This window comes from Glossina fuscipes, unplaced genomic scaffold, assembly GCF_014805625.2.
Source record: "Glossina fuscipes isolate IAEA_lab_2018 unplaced genomic scaffold, Yale_Gfus_2 1, whole genome shotgun sequence".
Classification (NCBI taxonomy): Eukaryota; Metazoa; Arthropoda; class Insecta; order Diptera; family Glossinidae; genus Glossina; species Glossina fuscipes.
The window spans coordinates 2,287,005-2,294,549 of record NW_023998415.1 but is presented as its reverse complement, the minus strand read 5'-3'; the positions used below and the strand labels follow the sequence as shown (position 1 = coordinate 2,294,549).

The window sequence follows — 7,545 nt, the reverse complement described above, 5'->3', positions numbered from 1 at the left end:
GGCTATATTCATATCGAAAAGAGTAAGCAGATTTAGCACATTTCTAATCGATTGGGCAGAAATTAACACTTCTTTTAATCACTCATTCATTTCTCTGTTCGTTTCTCTGTACTTTCTGTATTAAACCTTTATAACAAAACAACACAAAAAATCTGTTTTTCTTTTTAGGTAAGCTTTTTAAATGGATTTAATTTAAATATAAAGGTAAGTAAAATAAATTCCAGAAAGTAATTCTTGCTTTAACGGAAGAAAAACGAAACGAGAAGATCTCTCCCACATCAGGTACGTTCCACTTCGTGATATAGTGCCAACGCATAAGACATTCATTCGCTCTTTAAGTTTGAAAATTTAAATGTTTGTTCAAAATGTTTTCTTTCTTTCAATGGAATTTTACCGACGTTGGCTTCACTGAAAAGTTGGCTTTTTATTTTATATGCTGAACGCTGTTAATTATGAATTATATGCAAACAATTCGAGAGCATTTGTTTTACGCATTTTCATCATAAATTTGTGCATATATTTTATCTTGCGATAAACGTACACACAACACATCTGCTTCCAATGTATTTCTAATTATAATTGTATTAGAATAATGTCTGTTTGAAAAATTCGTTCCAATAATGAAGCGACCTTTTGTGCTTTTGTGCTCTCTATAAGTAAATATTCTCTCTAATCAATCTCTAAATCGTTAAAAGTAAAAATTGATGCCATAACCTTCAACTAATACGCGAACTGTTGGAGTTTATCTACGCATTAACCATATATTTAATAATAGACGAGAAATTAGCCCGATCCTTTAACTTATTCGGGATATTAATATTGAGTTTAATTCTCTATATTTTTATATATAGTAGGAAAATTTACCTTTAAACTTTTCATTCAAAGAGTCTTACATTATGGGTCTTATCTTGCGTCTTTCAATTTTGTGCTATATCTGAACTGTGTTAGCTGTGCCGAGAGTACCATGAACTGAACTGACACTGCCATAATGTTCGACAGATAAAACAGGTGAACAAGATTATGGTTTTTGAAACAAAAAAAAAATAAAATATTCTTTATGATAAGATTGAAATTTCTCTGCCTCACAAAATTGAAGAGAAATAATTGAACAACTGCGCCAACCATCACAAACACCGAGTGATTTTAAATGATATCAAATTTTCTTCATTTCGTTTGTGTGGAAATAGTCGCTGTGGACATAGCCATCATATCCACATGCCTTGCTAACATGAAACTGCGTGCTTAAAGTTAAAATGCCATCTCTTGATGAGATGTTTCGATATATTTTCCCTGAATAAAAAAAATAGTCGCGTCAGGTTGAAAATCTGTTAAGCTTGAAGCCACTTCTCGTTGCTGTTAACTGTTGGGAGATATTATAATAATAAGAAAAATCGTTATTCAATTGTGAATTAAATATATAATAATACGAGTGCTTTCCGACTGATACTATTTATATTTTTCGCTAACATTGTTCCCTTGCAGAGCAGTAACCCTGGTTTCTTCCTTTTTTTGAAATATTTTAAATTCAAATCTGAACCGTAAGGACCGAACAGTGAAGATTATCTTAAGTCAACGGCAGTGTATAGGGCTATGCTGGTAATACAGCAAGTACAGCCAACCAAACGCAATTAATTTTTAATGTAAATTTCTATTAATTGCCGAATAATTCCAAGTAATTAAGAATGCATGCATTTGGTAATCATATAAGAAACAAAATCGATAATAATTCATAGATTCCATACGTTCCTAAGAAAGTTGACTTCTTACAATGTTTATAAAGCAATAAAAAATGCTTCGACTGTACTTTTTCATAGAATCTGGAGGATTTGCAAATCATTCGAAAACTAAGAAGAATAAAAAAATACATTCATCTTGGGAGGAACTTTGAATACACTCTACTAAATGCTGATACACATAAAAACCGCAAGATATCTTTGCAACTGTGTCAAGACTATTCTTATAATTTTTTTTTTTTTTTTGTTAATCTTATGATGCTTCCGGGTGTTTACAAACGAAGGTATAAATCCTAGATAAAATATACATCTATTTGCTAGTGATAGAGTGGGTAGAAAAGTCTTTTGTCCTATATGAAAAATATGGATTGGGTGTAGATTTAGATCGCTCTTTAAGTCTACAAAATTGCAATAACTTCATGTCGATAAAAAGAAGTTTTCATTTATATCAAGCGACATATTATATGGAAAACGTAACGTTCGATTTATTTATTGCGGTTAACTAATGAACTTTAAATAATTGTTGTAGCGATTTCAAAGAGCCTTCCAAATTTTCTTAATTCATATGGCACCTCTAGCAAACAAAAAGCTTTAAATTATATGCACTCTGGTGTTGACTCTTGCAGTAACACTGGGAAAGTAAAAAAAAAAAATAATAATAAATAAAAGCTTAACAAAAAGCTCTAGCTATTTTACTATGGGGTTCTTCGTCTCAGCAAACTCACCTAATGATTGGTAAGCTTACAAGCAATGGCATACACTTAAAGTTGATTCTACCCCACGCTAAATGCCTGTCTTGCTTGTATTCACAGATTCATTCACAGATTGAAAATAATAAGCTTTTGAACTTTATAGTTGACGTTGTCGCCACCCGAAAGCAAAAAGCTAATTACAATTGTCAATCGAAGCTTTATGATATGAATAATCAAGAAGAAGAAGAAGAAGAAGAAGAAGAAGATGCATAAACTTAGGCTTCAAGACGTCAAAACGAAACGTAACACTACAAAAAAGCGATGGGCAATTAAGTCATTGAAGTCTTAACGAACGCTTTGCAAGTCCAGGGTACATAATTTATATATAAAACATTTTATATTAAAACTTATAAATGGCTTTTTCCGTTCATAGTTTACGGGCTTTTAACCTTTAAACTTAAACTTATGAAAACTGTAAATGAATATATATATATATATACATATATATATATATATATATATATATGTCGTCATCTCTTGTTTTATATTATAGTTATTTGTTTTCTTATAATATGCTTGTATTGCGTTTCTATAATTTTTTGTTTGCAAAACGTAGAAAAGTGAGAGAGAGAGAGATAGAGAAAAAAAAAAAACAAAAAACAACAGAGTCACATGTCTTTGAGGTGTGTTGACGTTGCTGTTTAAAATATTTGATGTGTGTTATTATTGTTTTTTCATCTTTAATTAAAAATAAATGTTTGTGAATTGATTATGAGAAAACTATTACTCATAAACAGCATGGTAGATTCTACGGACACGAGATATCCGATTGTTTTCTATGAATGACATATAGATGATGATGGTTTGCTGCAAGCATTATTAAAATAACTTTTATATCAAGTTGTACGTCATCATTACTGAATATTTCTTCAAAATTTGTTGATATTTAAACTATAGAATTCTATTTATTAACATATTATTTATACATTATTTATTAATGTCCTATGTTCTCATAAATCCTTTATTGGCTTCAAGGTAATAAGCGTTCGCCTTTCCCTAAAAGAAAGTTTCCTTCAATCTAATGACGCGACTAACTAAATTATCAAAGTAAGTAATTTCTCAGCTGATATTCAATAATTTTTTTCCTCTATGCGTCTATTATATATCGAAAGTATGGGCCGGTTCAATATAAAGGCGTACTTTTTACGAGGACATTTACATGGGATCAGTTTTTATCGTAAAATAATTGAAATCGGATCTTTTTGCTTACTCTTCGCAGGATCTTTTGATATGTGAAACTATTGCAAAAGCTTGCCCGTCCTATTTAAATTCTTCCAATTCACAACAATAGTATACCGAGGTATTACCATTTAATCATTTTCGAGAATTGCAATTGTTGTTTTTAAACAACATTGTTTTCAAAACAGAACGTTATATATGCAGTGGTATAAAAATTGGTCCGTTTCGACTCATTTTCAATAGCTTTCTTCCTTGGATCAAAACCTTTTCGTGTGCCAAATCTCGTTAAAATATCTGAAAAATTATGGATATCAGGCAGTTAGTCAGATGGACAGCAAGACAGGAACGCGGGCAAACAAATAAGTTTAAGAGTATTCAAAAATTGGAATTGAATTGATTGACATAATGAAAGATGCGCCCATCTTATGTTTCCCCGGAACTTAGAACATCCGTATAAAGCTAATATGTCCTGTGTCACATGTGATGCAGTAAATATGAAAAGCCCGCATTCCATCTACGAGTTTCTGCTTTCAAAATTCTAAAAGAAAATCGATAACTTTCAATAGAATTTTTTTGCCTAAGACAATGACAAAGAAAGGTTCCTAACATAAATATCGTTTTCTTCAGCAAGAATATCTTGACGTTTCCGCGCAAAACCATTTGTGTTGTAAATGCATCCATCAAAGTTTTTATACAAAAGTTCAATTCTACAAATTAGCAAATAGAGCAACATAGAAAGGTCAAAATCAATGAATTTAACCGTTGTGTACATTCATACTTTGTATTACTTTATCATCTTTTGCCATACCTGTCTCTAATCAAAATACATGCAGGCACCTATTATTATTAATTATTTTCTAGTTTTTGCGACCCTATTACGTTCATTTATCGATTGCGAGAAAATCTTGACCGTTTTCATATTTCCCCTGCGGAATTGATTGTTTGAAGTTTCTTGATTTATCTTTCTATTACGATATGAAGAAATCGACAGTCGAGTGTATAGAAAAATTATTTAAAAAATTAAGTAAAAACAGTGCGCCTTCAATATGTATTCGCAGTCTGCTCCAGCTGAAGTGTAACTGCTTTAACGAGATTCGTTTTATTTTTGCAATTAAATTCGAGCGTACCTCTTGAATTAGCCGTTTTAGTTCCGCACAGCGGGAAAGCTCAGATGTTTTCGTAGCAGGCCAGCACGATTTCCAATTATGCCGGTTGAGTTTCTGATCAAGAACGCTTTTTCATATGTTTCCCTATTCTTCAGTGAGGTATAGCGAAATTGCAGGATATTTGAAAGCGAGGAGCGGTTGTTCGCGCTTTATGCACTAACTTCCATTGCGATTGTGCTGTGAATAAATAACATGAGAAGAATTCCTTTTTTCTTCAGTTTCGTAAAACAAGTTGTAAAGGGTTATGCTAAAAAGCTTCAGAACTTTTCATTTGAGAGAAAGGTGCTGGTTTGAAGCCACCGGTGTCACCAAAAGGAAAGTTTACAAATCGACAGTATGAACAAATTATTCAAAATGATTATATAACTCTTAATAAGATTGATTCAAGCTTTTTTTTTATTATCCTCAACATTGTTATCATTCGGTTAAAAATTAAGCATAGGCTCACGATCAAGTTGACAAAAAGCGATGACGTACAACGTCAGGTAACGTAGTATTATGGCAATTTGTTTATGGTAACTGCAAGCGAGCGAAATGCGAGTATTTTTATGAATATTTAAGTGATCCCGTCCCACTGTTATACGAGTTCTAAAAAGCTTAGTTACCATAAATACAAACATAAATAATGAGTCGATTTAAATATATTTGTTGTAACCGCAACATAGGAAGCGTATGTTCCGACATCAGAGGATAAAAGTTTTTCTGCCCAATAATCGCAAAGTCTTGCATTAATATATCATAGGATAAAAGATGAACCGGAACTTAATTGAAGGTGTATAGAAACACTGTAAATTTAATCGTTTGAAGCGGTCTTAAACGCTTCTTGATCGATTTATTATGTGACAAAACAAGCAATTATTTGATGTTTTTTTTATTTTTTGATTATTATCGACCTGAAAATAGCTTACAGTTTGTTTACACGAAAGTGTTGTTCCTTAATCAGCTTTGACTTTACATATTTATCACAAAAAATAATTGGGTAATGCCTACGATAACCGATAGAAACTTTGACACGTTCGAAGTGAAAGGTTGATGATCTGGGAATTAGAGAGAAAAATTAAAGATAAACGACGCATTCTCGACGAGTATATTAACTGCATAGCATCGCAGGTAATATTAAGAAATGCGTTGTATAGGCTCTATTCAAAGAGCTATATGCCTGATGAAATCGGAGCTCTGAAATAAGCGTAATAGTGCTTGTAAAAGTAATAATATTATTCGGCAGAATTTTCTTGTAGCGGAAACTTAGTTCACAGCATTGAACGGTCAAAAAAGTCAAATATCCAGAAACAGGCCGGAAATCACTTAACTAAAGCAAAATTTCAATTAAATGTCACATCATTACAAGTAAGTCAAGTAAGAGGAACAATTAAAACTCTACAACTTACTTGAAAAATTTTATACACTTAAAAAATGACTTGGAGAAACTGTTGCCGCCTAATCCTCGTACACCAATGCCAAGCTTTTCGAAAAGTTGGGAATGCAAGTTCGCTTAGCAGAGCTACATATAAAAAATCATTATCGTAGCAAATATTTTCCAAAGTTTAATACGCTGATGAACGTTTGCTTTAAGCGCAGTGTGAATGACACTCGGATGAGTGCGAAATTGTTCGACTTTAGGCTGCTATTAGAGTCCCTTGTTAGGTTTATTTTCCTATTTTATTTATTTATTTATTTTTTTTTTTTTTTAGTATATCATTAATATTTTAGTGGTTCAAAGCCCTTTGGTTTTGCGTCAATCGCAATCTATATATAAATTACATTTTATGACTTTTAAATGTTTAACTTAAAGATCTAAACAAACGAAATGAATTCATTCACATCGCGTTTCTACTCATGGCTTACAATTACATGGACGAAAATATACATGCACACGCGCGCTCACAAATATGCACATACACGCGTACATATATTTAAATAACCACTTGTTGTATGAGATATTTACAAGTTCTATAACTAAACGACAAATAATGCACACAAACACATCCAAATGCAAAAACATACGTACACTCGCGCTCACAAATGCACGCACACACACACACACACGCACGCACCTACATACATACGTACATATATACAGAGGTACATATGTACATATATATATATATATATATATATATATATACATATATACATATATAAGGTAAAGGCAACCTGTTTTTGACTATAACTTGAGACATGTGCATGCAATTATTTGTTATTATCAATTTTAATCAATGCAGTCACACATTGATTGGTTCCGAAAGGGGGCGACAGAGTTAAAGGGAAATACACGGGGTGAATATCGCTTGCTCTCTATGGGTAACTGCTTCCTATTCCAATAATAAATTTCAAACTAAATGCAAGACACATTTTCTCACATCAAAAGCATGAATCGATAGCTCTCGCTTCTACTTATTACTTTGAAAAAAATTCTTTATTTTCTTACTTACTCAGAGAACTCCGTTGAGTAAGTGTGTGAATAGGGAGCGTACAATACGGAATGATGGAAGTATTCAGTTGTGGGTTTCTAAACGATTGTTTGCATTATTATTACTGTATTTTCTTTTATCGTTGTTGTTGTTTTTATGGTTTTGTGTTATGTCTCTTCATAATCAAACTCTCGTTGAGCAAAAGCACGTGTTTTGTAAACGTGATAAACAGAAAATGAAATATATATATGCATGCAAAAAAAAAAAAAAAAAAAAAAAAAAAAAGAAAAATAGAATAAAAAAA

The 7,545-nt window shown here is 31.8% G+C and overlaps 1 long non-coding RNA gene across 1 annotated transcript; it reads right to left on the bottom strand.

Annotated features, from left to right (window-relative positions):
- Positions 1-5,048: 5,048 nt before the first annotated feature.
- LOC119645240 lies at positions 5,049-6,874 on the bottom strand. Its single transcript, XR_005248644.1, has 2 exons — positions 6,219-6,874; positions 5,049-6,139 (listed from the first exon to the last, which is right to left on the bottom strand). It is a non-coding gene; the product is annotated as an uncharacterized LOC119645240 (long non-coding RNA).
- Between the last annotated feature and the right edge of the window lie 671 nt (positions 6,875-7,545).